The 21,727-nt window shown below is 36.9% G+C and overlaps 1 long non-coding RNA gene across 2 annotated transcripts in view; it reads left to right on the plus strand.

Moving 5' to 3' along the window:
- LOC130541271 (uncharacterized) overlaps positions 1 to 2,812 on the plus strand; it is a 38,085-nt gene extending 35,273 nt beyond the window's left edge. For both annotated transcript variants that reach the window (XR_008955313.1, XR_008955312.1), the window contains exon 6: positions 2,256 to 2,812. This is a non-coding gene — a long non-coding RNA (uncharacterized LOC130541271). The remainder of the gene's footprint in view (positions 1 to 2,255) is intronic.
- Positions 2,813 to 21,727: the final 18,915 nt, after the last annotated feature.

Consider the following 21,727-nt stretch of genomic DNA (forward strand, 5'->3'; position numbering starts at 1 on the left):
TGTTGACATTTTACATAACCATAACCAATGATCAAACCCAGAAATTATCATTGACACAATACTACTAACTAAATGAATTACCTTATTTAAGTTATATTAATTATCTCAGTATAGCCTTTGTAAAATGTAACATCAGTTTAATCTTTTTTCATCTGGAACACTTCCTCAAATCTTTCTTTATCTTTCATGACTCCTTGCCAATTGCTTTGTAAGATATCCTTCAAATTGGGTTTGACATGTTTTCTCATGATTAAATTCAGTTTAGAAATTTCTGGCAGAAATAACACATAAATGATGGGGATTTTTTCCTTCCTCAGTGTATTACATCAGAAGTTACATGATACTGTTATTTTTTACCTCTGGCGGTATGAGCTATGATCACCTATTTAGGGTGGTGTTTAGGTCTTTCCTAGAAAGTTATTTTTCCCTTTACTTTTATTTTCAGAGACAGCTTTCTCTCTTCCCATGTTTATTTCTTTGTTTAATTGTTTACTTATTAGTATGGACTCATGGATATATGCTTGATTTTAGGTTATAATTAATTAATCAATCAGTCAGAGTATAGGTTATCATGCATTACTATGATCATCTATTTTCTTGATCTGATTGTCCTAAAATTGGACATGGGAGCCTCCTCATGTTGACTTTTCCTTGACATCTCCACCACTTTTTAAGACTTCCTTACTTTCCGAGACCACAAAATGTTCCAGTCTTACCTTGTCCATTCAATGTACCAGTCCAGTAATAAAGCTTGCTCTAAAAAGCATTATTTCTTTTTGTTGGAGAATGTTATTTAGAAACCAAGATCTGGATACCAGGCATTCTCCTTGCACTGGTATGTCATTGTTTCTAGGTCTTTTCAATAAAAAGAGCTAGTAAACATACGTAAAGAAACACATAAACACATACATCTCTATATTTTATATTTATCTATTTAAAAAACTATTACTTTATGCTAATACCTTTAGTTCTAATCCTATACCACATGTTTCATTCTAGATTATTTAAAACCCTTTCATTTAATAGTAAGAAATCTGGCTCTCATTATTCACATTATAGTCACATATTTATGCAATTCTGGAATACACATAGTCTCAACATTAGTTGATTATATTTATGTAAAAAAGCAATTTACTAACTAGAGTATAACAGTTGTGTAGTTGTGTACAGTTTTTTTTGTTTGTTTGTTTGCTTGTTTTTGAGATGGAGTCTCGCTCTGTCTCCCAGGCTGGAGTGCAGTGGTATGATCTTGGCTCACTGCAAACTCCACCTCCCGGGTTAAAGCGATTCTCTCGCCTCAGCCTCCCGAGTAGCTGGGACTACAGGCGCGTGCCACCATACCCTGTTAATTTTTTTTTTTTTTTTAGTAGAGACGGGGTTTCACCACGTTAGCCAGGATGGTCTCGATCTCCTGACCTTGTGATCCACCCACCTTGGCCTCCCAAAGTGCTGGGATTACAGGCGTGAGCCACCGCGCCCGGCCAGTTGTGTACAGTTTTAATTCATTTAGAGTACATAGTCAAAATACTGTTGTCTAAAATTAATTAGGTTAGTTCTTTTCTTCTACATCTCCTTCAATGTGTTTATGATATTTATTTGAAATATAGGAACATCTATTTTTTGGCCTCATTTTTGATTCCTTCATATGACCTGTTGATTTAAATTAATTCTTTTAATTTTTTGAGAATATGAAATATTAGCATAGTTCTAAGAATCGTACAACAAAAGGCATATTTATAGAAGTTTCACTCTCTCATTGTCCCTTCTACTGTGTTCCCATTTCTTGTTCTTTCCATCCCATTCTCACTCATCATCTACAGGCAAACAAATTCATTCATTCCTGTTAGTTTTTTCTATTGTTCTTTTTTTTTTTCCACAAAAGGGAGATATATATATATATATGGAAAATATATATATGTGGAAAAAAGATAGATATAATCTTTTTGCCTTACATGACAGATAACTTACTGCAAAGTCTCTCTCTCTTTTTTATTTTTATTTTCTTCACTTAATGGTTATGCCCTGGAAATTACTCCATATCAGTTCATAGAGTTCTTCCTTACATTCACCTTACAGCTACATTTACATTGTGTATATTGTTTACTAAACCATTCTCCAATGTATGGGAATTAAGATTGTTTCTAAGATTTTGCACTGACAAATGATGTGGGCATAAATAATCTTTAACTGTTGGATACATATCTTCATAGTTTTCCATTTTCAATGGGTCATGTAGTGATTCTTCTTCTTTCTAGTGTACATGCTTTCTCTGTGGAAGCTGTGGCAAATTTCCAGACTTGGCATCAGGTGGCTTTTGATGATTCTCAAAGATAATATTCATCTAACATGAATACATTTTACTGCTCCTGGGGACACCTATAAGAATGCCCCACTGTGGCCGGGCACAGTGTCACGCCTATAATTCCAGCACTTTGAGAGGCCAAGGGGGGCAGATCACCTGAAGTCGGAAGTGTGAGACCAGCCTGACCAGCGTGGAGAAATCCCATCTCTACTAAAAATACAAAATCAGCCGGGCATGGTGGCGCATGCCTGTAATCACAGCTACTCAGGAGGCTGAGGCAGGAGAATTGCTTGAACCCGGGAGGCGGAGGTTGTGGTAAGCTGAGATTGCAACATTGCACTTCAGCCTGGGCAACAAGAGCAAAACTCCGTCTCGAAACAACAACAACAACAACAGCAACAACAACAAAATGCCCCACTGCCTAAAAATATATCCTAAACACGAAGTTCAAAAATGTTTTAATCAATGAAAGCAAAAATAAAATGTGTGTGGAGCTTCCCAAAGGTAAAAGATTGCTTAGCAAGTATTAATTTTCTCATTAAGACAAATTTTAAGTGATTGCTATTTATTTTCTTTGTTATATACCGTTTCGTAAAAGTATCTTTTTGTAATTTTTTTAAAAAGTATGCAAATCCCCCCACACATATAAAGCTCAATATATTTTCAAAAAGTTATATATATATTCAGAAACTGGGGCAGGGTAATAAATATACTGCTCACATTTGACATCTATCACTTCAGTTCACTTACCAAAAAACTACACAAAAGCATTTTGTGTCTCCTTTTACACTTTGCCAACTGAATTTACAGTCCTGTCCATGTTTTGGTAAATGGAGCCAGACTGTCTCAGCTTTATTCCCAATTCATGTTCACTGAACTACAGCAAAGCTCTACATCAAAATAGACCATAAACATGTTTCTTCAAATGTAAAACAGAAGTAATTATATTCTGTACAGTAAGAAAAGATTAATGAGATAGTGCCCATAAAGTATTCATTTAAAAAGCTCTAGAAAAAAAATAAATTCAAAAATACATTTTCCTGACCCCTTAAAAATAAAATTAGGGAGCTCTCCAATGAAGTTGAATTTTGTATTTGTTTGTTCTTAACTATATATTTGCCGAATGAAATTTCTTTTTCTTTTTTTTTTTCTTTTGAGACAAAGTCTCACTTTGTTACCCAGGCTGGAGTAAGTGGAGTAAGTGGCGTGATCTTGGCTCCTTTGCAGCCTCAACCTCCCAGGTTCAAACCATCCTCCTGCCTCAGCCCCTCATTAGCTGGAACTACAGGAGTGTACCACCACACCCAGCTAATTTTTGTATTTTTTTGTACAGACTGGGTTTCACCATGTTGCCTAGGCAGGCCTCGAACTCCTAAGCCCAAGCCAACCACAGGCCTTGGCCTCCCGAAGTGCTGGGATTACAGGCATGAGCCACTGCACCCAGCTGTGAATGGTATCTTACTATTATCTTTCTTTCACATTTAGTGTCTTATTTTCATTACCTCCCTAGGGTTTTTTTTTTTTCCATATCTTTTCTACTAAATTTTCTGTTCAGTGCCTTTCCTCAAACTTTCTTGTCTTTGTCTTGTTTTCTTTCTCATGACCTCTCTCTGCTCCAACAAGCAAGACAAAACATTTCCCGATTCCCATTAGTGAGCAATTTATTTATGTTTAATTTGAATTTGATATTTTATGGAGCAAAGGACCTGGTTTTGTATTTCATGCTTTTAAATATTCTATCTCTGATTGTAATGTATAACAATAAGTAAGAATTTTTGAGGTACATGAATGTTCAGTATTCATTTATTTTAAATTATCCAACCAAATAACAGCACTAAAAACCTGCATATTTTTATAACTATTTACTATCAGATGCATGTAATCTACTTATTATTGTGAAAAAACATCTTTGGTCATTGTCAGAAGGACAGCATTTTTGATATGATAATCAAAGAGCACTCGCTTGCATAAAATTATGTCACAAATCACATTATTTTATTCTGGAAACATCTATATTCTGCTGATGATTCACCAGAAAATCTTAAAACACATTCAAAAATGCTATTTTAGGTGTTTTATAAACAGAAGTTGTGTGTGTGTGTGTATCAATTAAAATGCTGCAAAATGACAGTTTGTATAGTACTTTCAAGATCTTTCTTCCCCAAGGGTTAATCAGTTCTAAGAAACTGAATCCTATTTTTGTTTCCAATTTAATAAAAACAGGCATACCTGTTGCCCAGGGCACTATTATTCCTTCAGACAGCCACAGTGGGGGAAAAGATTTCTTTTCTTTTCTTACCTAATTAAAATGAAACAAATGAGCTATAATAGAAATCATAAAGTCACCATAGGATATTTCCTTGGGCTATCAGCTTTCCCAGATGGTCATTAATACCCAGATTATAACACATAACAATTCTCATTATTTTTTTGCTATGCACTACATCTTGAAAACAGGCTTATTAATATTTGGAAAGTATCTAATATTATTGGAAAAAATAATCATATCCAGTGATGACTCTTAATTGGTTTAAAGATTTATTATTTAGAATTGAGGAATGTTTGGGACTAAAAAATCAACATACAAACAAAAATACAGGGAACTATTATTATATGAGACAACAGGCAAAATGTTGCAGTGTTTTGGAAGGAATATGAGTAGAGTTAGTCAACTGAGTATGAATTGACTGCTTCCAGTATACCCTTTATTTGCTTTGTGCTTTTTGAGATATAAGGAAAAGAGGACCACAAATTTTCTGTGTTTAAAATCTGAGAAGAGATTAATGTTGTGTACCCGTGTACAATCAAGAGTTAAGTAGGGTATTGAGGAAACTCAATTGTGTAGCTAACATTTTCTCTAGAAACTTTTGTTCACTCTCTACCTCCAAACAAATGAAGAACCAAAAGTCAAAAAACAGTATGCCAACATTTGATTATAAAAATAGTGAAAGTTTTGCAAATTCACCTGCATGGATAGTACAATTGATTGTTCAGAAATTGGTTATAATGCTAGAAAACACAATTTAATTTAAAAGTTAATCAAAGGTCTGTATATAGAAATTGCTACCATAAAAATAGAGGAAGAAGGTGTCTTCAAATCTAGGAATCTTTATTTACATTTTTAGAGGTATATATGTCTATGTGAAGAATTCAGTAGCATTCATCATACTTATATTGCTTGACATTAGCTATTAGCACTTGGAAACCATTCCCCACTATTGTGGTTCTTAAATGCCTTCAATATTTCACACACTGAATTCAGAAATGCAATTAGCAAGCTGAATAGCATATCGACATTTGATAATTGCACCTAAAATATACAGCAGATATGCAGCTTTACTCTGAAAAGGCTATTCCTTTATTCACTCCTAGAAACTGTCCATTCTTTTTGGCATGTTTTATTTTCCTTCTTTATGCAAAAGGGATGGTGCTGAATGCTAATGAATTGATTCTTGGTCAAATCTCAGGCAGTTATGTTCAAGTAATTAGTTCAGGTTCTTGCGTTTCTGACATTCTGCAAACATTTTGTTTGAATTCCTAATTTATCTTTCCTTAATAAATCAACAGTTGACCTTTAGTAGATGCTTGTACTAGGGAATATAGAGAACAGGACAAATGTGTCTTTTTTGAATGGGCTAGTAGTAAGTTCTGCCAGGTTTTTAGTCTTGAATATTTTCTGTGGATACCCTTGAAAGTTAGCCATTTGGCCAAACAACATGACTGCTGGCTGTAATAGACATGGCTCACATTTCCACATTTACCCACCGAATACTGCTCTTTCTGGTGGGTAAAGTGGTTGGGAAATTTACCAAGAGTCCAGGTGTCTTAGTCCGTGAAACTCTTTTTGTTTCTCCTGGATATGTTTGAACTAATTGTGCCCCAGTGCTGTGACAACTTCTGTTTTTTGGGTCCCACTGGCTGCTGCCCACACAATTCTTTCCATAGCTATTGCTCAAAGCCAGATCTATAGGACTTCTTACAGGAACCTGTGGTAGTCTTTTGCCTGTTGAGATTCTGAAGATTGACTTCAGAAAAATCACAGATAATCCTTGAAAGCAGCAGAAAGAATATTCCTTTACTGGTATTTTAGTAACTTCAAAACTCATGAACAATAGACACCTTTGGGAAAACATACTATTTCAGATGTTTTCTTCAAAGTCGAGGGAACAAGATGGATATCTAAGGTTAGTGAGAGTCATTAGCCTCAGAAGAACTGCTATTTTTACCCGTCTCCCAGAGACCTAAAAACAAGATTTTCTATTATTATTAAACAGGCATATTTAAACCTACCATATTTCTCATTTTTAAAGTTTCTCTTATTTGACCATCAACACTGCAGGGTGCCTTCATTCCTCACTAATTCATTCAACAAATTATTTTAAAGACTTATTAATATGCCAGACACTATATTATGCATTGGAGTACAGATATCAAGAAGATATGGTTTTTGCCAAAATTTTACTAAACTCATGATCTGATTGACACTCAAACAGTTAAAGCAGCCATTACAAGACACTGGTGTCTGGAAGGATGAAGAGCAGCCGGGGGCATGGCAAGATCACAAAGAAGAAATGTGAAATTAGGCAACAGGGGAAAAGGGAGATAGGTGATAAAGAAGATACCTTTCTTTTGGAGGAGGTGGGTTCATGCATTTAATTTTAAATGATAAGGAAAAGAAAATCAGAGAAAGAATATTCTACCCAGAGGTGAAAACATCTGACACCAAGATATGGAGGCACTATGCATCGTGATGATGTTTGCAGCATAGTAAAATAATTGAAAACATGAACTCCAAATTAAAGGTCTCTGGGTAAGATTAAAATAATGGGAAAAGGACCTGAGCAGACGTTTCTCCAAAGATGATATAAAAATGCCCAAAAGATAAATAAAACAGTGCTCAACATCAGTCCTCATTAGGGAAATGCAAATTAAAACTACTTTGAGATATGATGTCACATTGTTAAGATGACTATTATCAAAAAGACAAGTGGTAAGACATGCTGGCAAGGATGTGAAGAAAAGGGAACTCTAATACACTATTGATGGGAATGAAGATTGGTACAGCCATTGTGGAACACAGTATGGAAATTTGTAAATAAATTAAAAATAGAATTGCCATATGACCCAGTGATCCCTCTTCTGGGTATATAGCCAAACAAGATGAAATTGTGTCCGAAATTGGTGGGTTCTTGGTCTCACTGACTTCGGGAATGAAACCCCAGACCCTCGTGGTGAGTGTTACAACTCTTAAGGTGGCGCTTCTGGAGTTTGTTCCTTCTGATGTTCCGGTGTGTTCGGAGTTTCTTCCTTCTGGTGGGTTCGTGGTCTCACTGGCTCAGGAGTGAAGCTGCAGACCTTTGTGGTGAGTGTTACAGCTCATAAAAGCAGTGTGGACCCAAAGAGTGAGCAGTAGCAAGATTTATTGCAAAGAGCGAAAGAGCAAAGCTTCCACAGTGTGGAAGGGGACCCCAGCGGGTTGCCACTGCTGGCTCCGGCAGCCTGCTTTTGTTCTCTTATCTGGCCCCACCCACATCCTGCTGATTGGTAGAGCCGAGTGGTCTGTTTTGACAGGGTGCTGACTGGTGCGTTTACAATCCCTGAGCTAAGACACAAAGGTTCTCCAGGTCCCCACCAGATTAGCTAGATACAGAGTGTGGACACAAAGGTTCTCCAAGGCCCCACCAGGGTAGCTAGATACAGAGTGTCCATTGGTGCATTCACAAACCCTGAGCTAGACACAGGGTGCTGATTGGTGTGTTTACAAACCTTGAGCTAGATACAGAGTGCCGATTGGTGTATTTACAATCCCTGAGCTAGACATAAAGGTTCTCCAAGGCCCCACCAGACTCAGGAGCCCAGCTGGCTTCACCAAGTGGATCCCGTACCCGGGCTGCAGGTGGAGCTGCCTGCCAGTCCCGCACCGTGCACCCGCACTCCTCAGCCCTTGGGTGGTCCATGGGACTGGGCACCGTGGAGCAGGGGGCAGCGCTCATGGGGGAGGCTTGGGCCGCACAGGAGCCCATGGAGCGGGTGGGAGGCTCAGGCATCACGGGCTGCAGGTCCTGAGCTGTGCCCCGCAGGAAGGCAGCTGAGGCCCGGAGCGCAGCGCCGGTGGGCTGGCACTGCTGGGGGACCCAGTACATCCTCCGCAGCCGCTGGCCTGGGTGCTAAGTCCCTCATTGCCCGGGGCCAGCAGGGCCTGCCGGCTGCTCCGAGTGCAGGGCCCGCCAAGCCACGCCCACCTGGAACTCCAGCTGGCCGGCAAGCACCGAGCGCAGCCCTGGCTCGCGCCTCTCCCTCCACACCTCCCTGCAAGCTGAGGGAGCCGGCTCCGGCCTTGGCCAACCCAGAAAGGGGCTCCCACAGTGCAGCGGTGGGCTGAAGGGCTCCTCAAGTGCCGCCAAAGTGGGAGCCCAGGCAGAGGAGGCGCCGAGAGCGAGCGAGGGCTGTGAGGACTGCCAGCATGCTGTCACCTCTCAAAATCACCACCTTGTAAAGGTATTTACACTTCCATGTTCACTGCATCATGATTCACAATAACCAAAATATAGAAACAAATGAAGTGTCCATTGATGGATGAGTAGATAAAGATGGGCCTGAAGAACATTATGCTAAGTAAAATAAGCCAGACTCAAAAGAAAAATATTTCATGATCACACTAATATGCACAATATTTTTTTTAAAAGGTCAAATATATGGAGATAGAGAATAAACCAGTGGTTACCAGTTTGGGGGAGTGGGAGAAAGAAACAGGAGTGATGTAGGTCAAAGGATACAAAGTAGCAGATATGTGGTATGAACAAGTTTAGATATCTAATGTACGACATGGGGGTCATAGTTAATAAAATTATACGATACTAGGGATTCTTGTTAAATAAGTAGATTTTAGCTGCTCACGTCACAAAAAACTGTAACTGTGTGAGATGATAGATAGGTTAATCTGCTTCACTGTAGTAACCATTTTACTATGTATATCTCATAACATCATCTTGCAAACTTCAAATATAAACAATAAAATTTGTTTAAAAAATAAAAATTAGAAGAGAAAATAAATATAGGCCAAAAACAATACACAGCCAGAACAACAACAGAAATGTCTCTGGATTAGATTTTTTCTTACCATATGTTGTACAATTGTAAACAGATTACTTCTTTTTCATATTTGTGTCTCCCCACTGGCAAAAAATAGTAGTCATACCTTCCTCAGATATTTGTTGTAAGAATCAAATGAAATAATGAAATAAAGTGCTTAGAACAATGCTTGGCAAAATAAATGCTACCACGACCTCCAACTCCAACTGGTCAGGTTTCTGTGGAAGTCTCTATGTAACCATAAATCCCAGAGTGAAGTTTTCAACTTGGGAGAATAAAAGGGATAAAGACAAATTGGTCATGTATAAATGTATCAAAGTCATCATCCAGAGATAAAATACAGGATGTAAGTGAGCATAGCTCAATTTTTTCTTCCATTCTTGATACTAAAATTCCTATAGGCTTTGAAGAAAAATTGCAGTCATATTATATCCTAGAGTGTTTAGCAAGTGAGGAGAAATATGGGGAACTCAGAGAATAGAATCCCCTCCTTGAGGACTTCAACTTTGGGGAATTTGAAAAAAGGAAAAATCAGTGCTTCAATGAAACTATGTGGCTCTTATAGTCCAAATGCCTGTTGAAAGCTTTGAGGGACACAGTGGCAGCCCATTGGTAATCCCCAGTTTCTAAAAGGCATGTCATATGGCCGTTCCCATAGGTTCTGAATGAGGCATTGTATTTAAGAAGGGAAACGGGAGGCAGATAGGAGAGAGAGGGGCAGACAGAAACAGGAAGATGGAGAAGATACAGGACACATTTGCCAGAGTGCTGACTTGGAATATTAATGTAGCAACACAGAGGTCATTCATCAGAAGGCTTTGATGTAGACAATTACCTCTGGAAACTGGAGGCGTGCAGGACTGTCCTCTCCATAGATCACCATCACTGAAAAGTTAATACAGCTACATCAGCATACCTGGACTGTCCAAGTCGCCTAAAATAGATGAGCTCACCTCCAGTGGAGATTCAGAGAGCACATCCAGATTAGAAGGCCAATATGAACCTGCAGCAGATGGAGCACAAGAAGTTGAAGCCCTTTTTCCTAACGTGTTGTCTTGGCAATTGCATAAGGCCCTTCTGTCGTCCTCCCTTATTCTCCCATAGATTAGACTCAACTCCTATAGGAGAAGCAGTGCAAAAAAATGAGAATATGAGGGTTATAGTCCTTGATGTGACTGAAATATAAATCTTAATTGACTGATAAATCACTAAGTCGGACTGAGTTTACATTAAAGTGATTAAATTGATTCTGAGTCAGATAGTTGTAGTTTGGAATCTGAAAATCAAATCGAGTTATAAGAAAATAAAGTTAAAAACTTGTACAATGGCATTTCTGACTGTGAATGTCTGTACCCCCTACATAATAAGAGTTTAAACATCTTCCTAAGGGCAATTAGATGCCATTGAAAGATACTAAGCTGAGAGGTGGCATGATCAGATTTTTATTTTAGTAAAAAATCACTTAGGGAGAAAATTAATTGGATTCAGTGGGAGGAAAAGCAGCAGGGCGTAGATAAGGAGCCAGTTAGAAGAATATTGCTGAAATTCATACAAGAAGATTTAAGTTGCCTAAATAATGCAGTGGAATGGATGAACCTGAGGGATATTAAGTACAAAGAATTTATAGGACATAATGGCTGCATATGCTTGAAGTGATGTGGGAGGACATGGAGGACACATTCATTCATTTAATATTTTATCAGCATCTGTTGTGGGCCAGGCACCGTGTTAGATGCAGGGAACACAGGTGTGAGCAAAAAGGACAAATCATCACTTTCAGCAACTTTACAGGCTAAAAAGAGATGCAGCTATTAATCAAACAATCACATGAACAATGTGACTCTGATAACTGTACAATTTAGGGGTTCACATTGTGAGAAATGTTTTAACCAAGAGAGTGAGGTAAAGGAAGGTTTACCCCAAAAGGGAAAGCTGAGCTTTAAAGAAGGGTAGGGAAGGGTCAATTTAATTACTAGTAAAGAAGTATCTGTCTGGAATTTCAAATAATTCTTATCATGACCATTAGTAGGAAATGCATTTTAACTAATGACTTAGTTCTTATACACAGACATAACAGTCTCACACACAGATACACAGACACACAGAAACACACAAGCATGCATGCACACAGACAGAACAAAAGTTTTGGATATTAAGTTTACTCTAACTACTTGAGTGTACTCTGTTGAGCTGTTAGGTATGCTGTTAGTCATGCTGTTTATAAAATAATTCTATTATTTTAATGTTTCGACAGCTCATTCAATTGACTTCATGATTCACTCAGAAGTTGTCATCTGTAGTTTACAAAATACTGACTTGCTTACAATATTTATTGAATGCATGCCATACTAAATGTTCCTAGCGATTACAACAACCCTACCAGTACATAGTATCATTAGTTCCATTTTACAAATGAGTCAACTGAGGTTACTGGGCTAAAGCTTCACAGTTACGAATGACAGAACTTGAATTATGTATAAAGCTAAACCCACACACTTAATTTTCTTACGGCTTACCTGATGGATGGGAATGTCACTTAATAAAGATAATAAGCCTGGAAGTAGAAGCAAAGAATGTGGTTCCTCTCACAGATTGATTTTACTTTTCCATATCCATAAAAGCAGACCACAGCAAAGAAAAACCGACGACTATGACATGCCACTGCCCTTATGAATGATGCTGAATGTTTCCAAAGAAATGAAAAAAAATGGAACAGAAATTATTTGATTTGCCAAATTAGGATTTGGCATAGAAATCTTCCAGATTTCTAATATCTTCTTTATGCTTACATAAAATTATGAAAAAAATAGCCTCGTAAACATGTGAATTGTGATGTGATGAACATAATGACTTGGCACATATATATACCCACCCAAATTTCTGAAAACAATGTTTATTCTAATTTTGTTTGATGTATTATAGGATTTTCCATATTCTTTTAATTTTTCAAGATTCTAGATCAGAAATCATTGCACTGAGGGTTGCTTCCTTGCATATACATCTTCCTGAGCATCTGCTACCTTTTGGTGTCATTTATTTGAGCCATGGCTGTGTTTTCAGATACTTTCTACCAAAAATTCAATTGTCCTGTGTGAATAGTGACACTTTCATTCATTATTGGTTGTTGACAATGTAATGGGAATTAGAGTATCAGATTCAATTCAATGTAACAAACACTTATTTAAAATCAACTGTAAGATTCTGTCCAAGTTTTAAATCACTAATTATCTTAGGAAGCTGATTGCAAGGGCAGTGAAGAAACTGGACACAGGTAAAGAACTTTTCATTTGGGGAAGGGGAAAAGATGGTTCTGCCCTGCTATCCAATGGCTAGCTTGTTCAGAGCTGCTAGAGTGTGGGGACCTGGGCATTTTGAGGTCCATGAGATCCTAGGGAATTATGAGGAAGTGCAATTGGCAAAAAGGCTGGTATCGGAAGCAATGATACTCCAAGAGCAGTGAGCATACCCAATAGTCAGATCTCACTATCTAAGAGTATTCCCCCATAAGCGGAACAAGTTCCTCTTGGAGAAATGGCCAATTATGGGGCTGGGGCAAGATGATTGTTGAGTATCTTGTATTTGCAGAAAGTAAGGAAGTATTTCAAAAATTTCTGAAAACTAAACAACCCACAATGATGAGGGGATGTAAAAGGGATATAAGAGCCAACTCAATGAACCCCAATAGCCAAAGCTAAAATAATTTAAGCTGTAAAATAAATAGCATAGCATTGGTTTATAACCCAAAGTATAAAATAAATATCTTTAAGTCCATATTGGTGTAAATAAGTGAATAAATAAGTAAATGGGGGGGGTTTGACAAATATCAAGCATTAAAGAACTCCAAATAATTTTTGTAGACACTCTACCCTCAAGGAGATGGAGCAGAAATTCATACAAGTTAACTGACTTCCCTCCTGAGAATGAAGTATGGAAAAGAAGAAGAAAAGGGAAACTTTACAATGTATAAACCTGACAGACGCTGTTTTAACCAGGGAATCAGGGTTGACATGCTAAGTCTTGTTGATGGCATGCACACTTGATATGATATGATGGTGAGCATAGAATGTTAGCTCTGTAGTCCTCCTCACAAATCCCCAAATTCTCAGTCTCGTCATGAGAAAAAATACTTTAAAATTAAGGAAATTCTATTAAATTCCTGACCAGTACTTCAGCTGGCCAAGGTCATTAAAAACAAGGAAAGTGTAAAAAACTGTCTCAGCCAAAAGGAGTATGAAGAAACATGATCACTAAACATAATGTGTATCCTGGGTCACAGGCTAGAATAAAAAAAGAACATTAGGAAAAATCTAAGGAAATCTGAAAATGTATGGACCGTAGTTAATAGCGATGCATCAATATTAGTTCATTAGTTGCTGCAAATGTATCATACACAATATAAGATGCTAACAGTAGGGGAAACTGTTAGATGTATAGTAACTCTCTGAACTATCTTCATAGCTTTTCCATGAATCTAAAACTTTTCTAAAATAGTTTATTCTTTAAAAAGTTGATATTAACAAATGGTAAAAATCTGGTATCACAAATGGTAAAAATCTGGTATAACAAACTCCAACAAAGTACATTCTTTTACCTTACACCTCAGCTTCCAGCTGGCTTTACCTATGTTCAAAAGTAAATTTTACGCTTACTTCACAGCTAAGTTGCCAAATTAATTCAAGTTTAAAAAGCTGGCAGCAAAAAAGATTAGCAGTAGAGGTGAGTGACTGAAGTGATACATTTTCAACATCATCAGAGCCCTCTGGCACACAGTACCTTATATAAAACAAATAAAGTGTTATGAGACAGTAAATTGAATATGATATAATGCCAAATGATCAATTCAACGTGCCTTGTCAACGGAAAAATAGCAAGTCTCTGTAGAAAATCATTCAAGCAATTGCCATGTATGACATAGATAGTGTTCTCCTTGGAGCAGCTGCTGATACCTCAGGAGACAACAGGGCAGGTGGTGAGAATGTCACTGCCTCTTTTTAAGTCATTGTTTCATATGTCCTGTAGTTCTGTTTCTTTTTTTTTCCCCCTTCTTTGGTTGTTGTCACTAGTTGGTCTCTGTAGAGAGAGTTGAACAGATTTGTGAAGCTACTCAGCACGGCCAAAGTTGAATAGCTTCCAGATTGTTAATATTCCACAACAGCATTCCTATTGTAATAGGCTACTATTATTCAGTCTCTTTGCCCAAATTTTTTCCTCTTGTAGAATAAAAACTTACTATTTCTAAGGGCTCCCAATGTGCCTGGAACAATGCCAACGCTTTATGTTGAAATTAACTTGTAAGGCCCTCAAAATGGCCTCATGACTGGGGACTTAGTGACCAGTGAGAATACTGAAGTTTAGAAGTTTAAGTAATTTGCTCACGATTAGAGGTTTGCAAATGTCTGAGCCAGGATTTGAACCTAGATAATGTGACTTCAGAGCCTGCACATTTTTCCATTGTGTCATTCAGCCTGCCCTGTATATGCTGTGCATGAAAGGTAGTCATCTTTGTATATGCTTGCTTCCTCTGCTAGACTGAAAACGTGTTAAGGAAATAGATTATAATATTCCCAGCTTGTCTCTTTTATGGTCCCTAGGAATAATAAAAACACTTTATAATTATTTGTTACATAAAGTACATACACTTTCTTAGAAAATATTATTTATTCCTATTTTGAAAAATGTATTATACATTTAAAACTGCATTGACCTGAAAAATGAAGTGAGCTTTCTCTAATGTTTTTGTGCTTTCTTCTTGTTCATTATTGTTCCTGACATAAAAGGGCAAAGTAACCAAGAAAACTTTGCAAGCTGAGATGTTAAAAGAAGGAAATAGTCAATGACAAGTGTTCCTTTTTAGTTGCACAAAATCAGGTCTTAAAATAACATTTCCTTGAGCAAAGGTTTTCAAGAAGGATGTTCTATACTAGATTATTTGCATAGCCAGCAGGGCAGTGTGATTACCTGGAGTAGAAAAATCGCTTCCTGAAGTGGCCCAGTGCTTCTATGAGAGGCAAAATATGATTAGTTGTGACACTGACTACCAAGGAAAAATACCCCATCTACCTGGGACTGGTAAGCATCCACATGTTCACATGTCCTGAGACTTGCTAATTGTTTGCAGTGCACTGTAACAACTCCCTTAAGGAAGAATATTGCATGTCTTTGAAGACATAAAGATGCCAGAGGATCAATGAAACAGATGCTTCAGCATCTCCAAATGGAGCAGCAACATTGCTCCAAGACTTTGCCAGCAATTCATGTATTTTGTAACATCATAGACTGAGGGGAGAGTTTCTGAACCTTTCAAGCATTCATTGGCATTCATGGATAAAAGGAGATCTTTATCAAATAATTCAGACAGTGGCTTTTGCAAGGTAACAGCTAAGATTATGTCAGACCTGGGAAATCAATTAAGTTGGAAGACATGGTGACTTAAGTAATTTTCAAAAAAAATTCTTGCCACTGGTTAGTGAGTGATGAGAGAAAAGAACAAGGAGTAGAGGAATAAGAAAAGTAGAAAGGAGGAAAAAGGAGAAAGAGAAAAGAGAGTGAGAAAAAGAAAAAAGTATAAAGGTGTATTCATTTTCAAAGACCAAGTAACAAATTACTTAAAACTGAGTGGCTTAAAACAACAGAAATTTATTGTCTCACAATACTGGAGGCTAGAAGGCAGAGATCCAAATGTTAGTAGGCTTATGCTCCCCCTAAAACTTTAGGAGAGAATCCCTCCTTGTCTCTTCTAGGTTTCTGTATTTGAAGTACTTGGTAATCCTTAGCTTGTAGATGCATCACTCCAATCTCTGCCTCCATCACCACATGACATTCTTCTGCTTGTGTTTCTTTCATCATCTTCCCTGTGTGCATCTCTGTGTCCAAGTTTTTCCTCTTCTTTTAAGGACACCAATCCTACAGGTTTAGGGGCCCACCCTACTATAGTATGACCTCATCTTAACTAATTACATCTGCATCAGCAACTATTTCCAATTAAGATCACCTTCTGAGGTACTAGGGGGTAGGAGTTCAATATATCTTTTGGGTAGGACATAATTCAACTCATAAAAGAGGGTTTTGCTAATTAAAATTAATTTCACAATGTAGTCTGGAAATAATGAAGTTTGTTATTGAAACCCATGGAATCTTCTGGAAAAAAAATGATCTACCATATCTGGGTCTGTTAGATGTGTATTTCCCTTTACTGACTTCAGGGAAAGTCTACTCCTTTACCCTGGGAAGGAAACTTTTTGATGGATCAGAAGCATATGGCTGTATAAGGAAAACTGAAGAGCCTGGACACTTAATTTTGTATATGCAACATAGTAACCTTGCACATTGGATTTTATATATTCAAGATAAGGGTGAAGAAATGAATAGAGATTACTGATTTGGGGACAATCCCTGAACCATAAAGGTCAAGACTCAGAGTAGGAGTTCCAGAATGGCTGAGAGTCTTGTTTTTGTTGTTGTTCAGCACTGCATCTCTAGTTCCTAGGCCAGTGGCTGGCACGGAGCTATATTTTGCACATTTGCGTTGTATGAATGAATCGATGAATTGATAGGAGCTAGTGTTGAGTGGTGAAAATATCAGCAGCTGCTAAATCAGAGATGCTGGTTTCAAATTCTAGCTCTGCTATTAATACATCCAAATCGTGGTGCAGCATATCACTTGTCATTCTGAGACACCATATTCTTGTGTGTAAAAACAAATCATTAATAAGGTTTTTATGAATATTAAATCAAATGCCAAGCAGTATAAAGCACTCAGTACTTTGCCTATAACATGATGGTACTCAGTAAAAAGTAAACTTCCTGAATTTGGTCAGTGAATTTTCCAAAGATACTGCTATAAGTTAAGGAAAGCACACTACAGAATTTTTACCTCAAGGTACTTCTGTTCTAGCTAGCCAGGAATACAAAGATGAAGTATTTTAAACAATTAAAATAAAGATTAAATCTTGCAATGCTGATCATAAATAACTGTCCTAGGATGTCAAAAAATAAGATATATGTAGGAAAATCCATCTGCTTACTCTCTCATCTCAGAAGCATATGTTTATTTCACAACCATGTATACATCTAAATACTAACTGAATGACTTGATAGAACTGAACATCATTAATTTTAGTATTATTTTAAATTATTTTCCCCAAACATTTCTGTTCTCAGTTGTCAGCACTAACTCTGTCAGCCGCTGATGTCAGTGCTTTCTGATATCACTTGCTTGAAGTCTTTTGATGACAAAACACCAAAAATATTCAAGAAACCTCAAATATTGAGTGCTGGTAGGGGCATTGGCAAGATACGTACACCCAAGTAGCCAGAAACATGTCAACCATGCATATTCAGCAAAAAGCACAAGGCAAGGGAGTACGGGTAGCCTGCTTTTAGAAAGAATGGGAATCATAAACCTTCCCCAAGGAGAGTTCCCCTGGGAAGACATTCAGAATCAAAGCTATGAGCGGAATCTTAGGAGCAAAAGATCTCTGATCCTCTTAGTGTTCTGTGTTTAACCTGCACTGCTGCATTATTCCATTTGCCTGGTTTTTTTTTTTTTCTCTCTCTCTCTCTCAGTGTTACTTCCTGCTATTCAAATACCATCTGCTTTCTCACTCTGTAATCAGTGATTCTTTATCTGTTGCATATCTTATTCTGAATATCCATAGCTTCTCCTTCCTCTTGACTCCAGGTTGTCATGTCTCCTAAGCTTTCCAGCAGAATCTGCAACTGTTTTATTTTCTCATACTTTTAGCCTCCAGTTCCCGAGAAGAGTTTCTAGAGGGGTCTGAGGGTATGACAAGCACTGTGATTGGCTTTTCCAGTCAAGTCCGTTGGTACTCTCCAAAGGAAATTTAGAGCTGAACATCGTCGCATGAGTGAGAGAGCACCAGGAAGCTTCTGGGGGAAGACCATTAGATTGAGCAAGAGGAGACCCATGTTGATACAGGATTATTCCAAGATCTGCTAATACCCACTGGGCCAAGTGACCCATCTTTCATGGACCCAGTTCCCTGTTCTGTAAAATGGGAATAAAAGAACATGTGAGATAATATAGGTCAAAAATTATTGAAAAAGCCTAAGTTCCTGTGTATGGATCATCTATTTCTACTTCAATTGCTGCCCTATTTAGGAGTCAAAATTATTTAACCCAAGTACTTTTTTTGTCCATCAAATCAAGGAGGTAGAGAAGACTTTGTTTGTTAGAATATAATTCCAAATTTTAAAAAAAATCTATAAAATTTTGTCTATGTTCTTTACTGTATATAAAAGTTCTACATTACATGTTAAGTTGAATACAGTATTATAACAGTTGAGTATTAACTGGTCTGTGTTCCAACTAGGGGTGGAGAAACCATATATTAATAGTGAAATCAGTATTCCTTAATTCCCTCCGGCAATCAGTTGTCACTTTCCTCAGGCTAACAGGCAAAGGGCCATTTGCAGAGCTGCCAAACCTACATCCCCCATGCTGCAATTTGAGCCTATTTCCTTTTATTTTATCCACCATGGAAAAGAACAACAGCTGGACACATCAATTTGCATAATAACCTCTCCTGCTCAGAGACTGTTGGAAGGTCGGGTCTCTATTGCTAATACATTTCAGGCAGAACCTCTCTCTTTTTCTCTTTTGTTCTTTTCACAGCAAAACTATCTTTTGACTAAAGCTGTACTTCAAAAAATTTTGATTCCCTGACAATATAAGACTCCTTTCACAATTCTTTCACATGTTTCCTTAGTTAGGGAAGATGTTGAAAGAAAAAAACAAAACAAAAAACACTTATGAATAAATCACTCTGCTAGTATTCTGGAGAGGTTTAGATACATTTTTACTTAGGCACTGCTGACACTTCTGTAGCATATAAAATTCAATTGAGATGAAATCCATGGCTAGAAGGGAAATTTGGGGATTAATTTTGTGCTTATTATATCATGAAAAATTTTAGAATCTCAGTGACAAAATGTACATAAATAGCTTTGTACAACATTTTTATACGGATAAGCCTAATGGAACCAGGGAAATAAATTTATTTTCATGTAATACAAATGATATTCAACACAGGATAGAATCCTTTCTCACTTCTCCTTGAGGACCCTCAAGATTATTGATTTGTAGTTTACTTATGGAGAGTTAGAGGAGATAAAATACATTTATTTTACATTAAAGATGTTTAGGATAGAGTACTGAACTTTAGAATTGAAGACATAGGCTTGTAAATCATTTTAAATTAGAAAAATACATAAATTTCCTACTTTGAATTATTTCTCTAAGAGTCATTTAAAGAGATGAGAATACATAGCAACAATATGAATTTTCATATATTTTAAAGAAAATTGAAATTGATGGAAGATGGTGAGCCAAGAATTTAAAACAAATTCAATTAAGCAGACTTTCACTTCTGGTCCCAATGAAGTAATAACATAACTGACACTGGACTAGTCTTCTTACAAAAGAAAGAAGCCATAAAACTGAGAGAAAGAATTTAAGGCAGCAATTTTCCGGTGTTAGGCAACAGGTAAAGCAAAACTGTGACCAATCAGAGAAGGAGAATTCATGAGATGGAACCCATGCTCTCCCTTCCTTTTCTTCTGCATGGAGACAATTTCATGGCTGCAGACAGAGAGCTAGAATAGAATAAAATATGGTGGGTCCACTGAACTGGGGACCTCAGAGTTCAGAATGGCTGAAGTGGCTGGAATCTAATGGGCAGAGCACTGGAGAGCAGGGAACTACATAGGAAGTGTGTGTAAAACCATAGGAGAAGGATGGCCATGAATTCTTCACCAAAGGTAGAGTTGTGCATGCAAAGAGTGAGAATATGTCAGGTTTACCAGAAAGTGGTTGCTACAGAGCCAGAAACACAAGAGATACTAGAATTTGAGCAACTCGTGGAGATGGTAGAATTCTGGTTTAATCAGAGTGAAGAGAACATTTTAGCACTCTGAGCATGCAACTAAGATGATGGAATATACATGCCTAAGGAGTTAACAACCATGTTCTAGAGGAAGGTCTATTTTAGACCTGCCCTGTGAAAATTTAAAACCATGCCTCAACAAAATCCACAGGAGAAACAGAGTTTAGATTGGAGTCTTGCCAACGTAGAGAGAAACTGGGTAAATCTTGAGTTTGCCGCAGATCTCCTCGATAAAATAGAATATATATTTTATATTATATATATAGAAATCATATATTGTTTGATTCTGGCCATCAAGGATTAAAGGAATTCAATAACAAAAATAATAATGGGAAAATCCTCAAATATTTGCATTTAAACTGTGCTTGTCTAAATAGCACATGGATCAAAGAAGAAATTACAAGCAAACACAGTATTTTCAATTAAATGACAGCGCAAACACAACATATGAAACTTTATGGTATAAATCTAGAAGATTCGTTGGAGGAAAAAAATTCAATGACATAAGTTTATACTTTAATACGTTAAAGGTAGAAGAACAAATTATGAACAAGAAAACAAACATTAAAAGAGAAAATTATCCAAGCCAACAATTTACTATTTGAAATTATTGATAAAATTGAGATCCCTTATCAACAAAACTCCTCACTAAGATTTTAGCACAGCAATCTTAAATAAATAAAAAAATAAATAGATAAAATAAAAAAGCGTAATGTATCACTACCAAGAGGAGGAGGGAGGTCCAGGGAGGCAAAAGTGGTTTCAATATTTAAACATCAATCAATGCAATTCACCCCATAAATATAATAAATGAGACAAATCATTTGATCAATTCAGTGAAAACAGGAAAAGTATTTAACAAAACTCAATTTCATCCGTGACAAAAACTGTCAGCAAACTAGGAATAGTATGGAATTTCCTCAATTTGATAAAGGATGTATATCAAAAACGTACTGCTGATATTATACTTAATGGTTAATATTAAATGTTTTTCCCATAAAATGGGAAGGGTCAAGGATGTTCATTCTCTACCTCTACTCAAAGTTGTGCTGTTGGTAGTAGGTAGTACAATAAGGTAATAATAAGAATGAACTACATAAAAATGGGAGGAAAAGAATTAAAATTGTTGCTATTTGTAGATGGTACGATTGTTTATGTAGGAAATCCTACATAATCTACAAAGAGGCAACAAGAACTATTAGGTGAATTTAGCAGTTTCATTTACAAAAGTATATAATGTAATAATTTAGGAATAACTGTAAAGAAAATTATTCAAGACTTTCACACTTAAAATGACAAAACATTGCTGAGAAAAATTAAAGACTATATAAATAAATGATGTTATATCATGTTCATAAATTGGAAGATTAATATTATTAAGATATCTAGTCTCTTCAAATTGATCCATATATATTAAACACAATGCCAA

The sequence above is a fragment of the Pan paniscus genome, chromosome 13 (assembly GCF_029289425.2).
Source record: "Pan paniscus chromosome 13, NHGRI_mPanPan1-v2.0_pri, whole genome shotgun sequence".
NCBI lineage: Eukaryota > Metazoa > Chordata > Mammalia > Primates > Hominidae > Pan > Pan paniscus.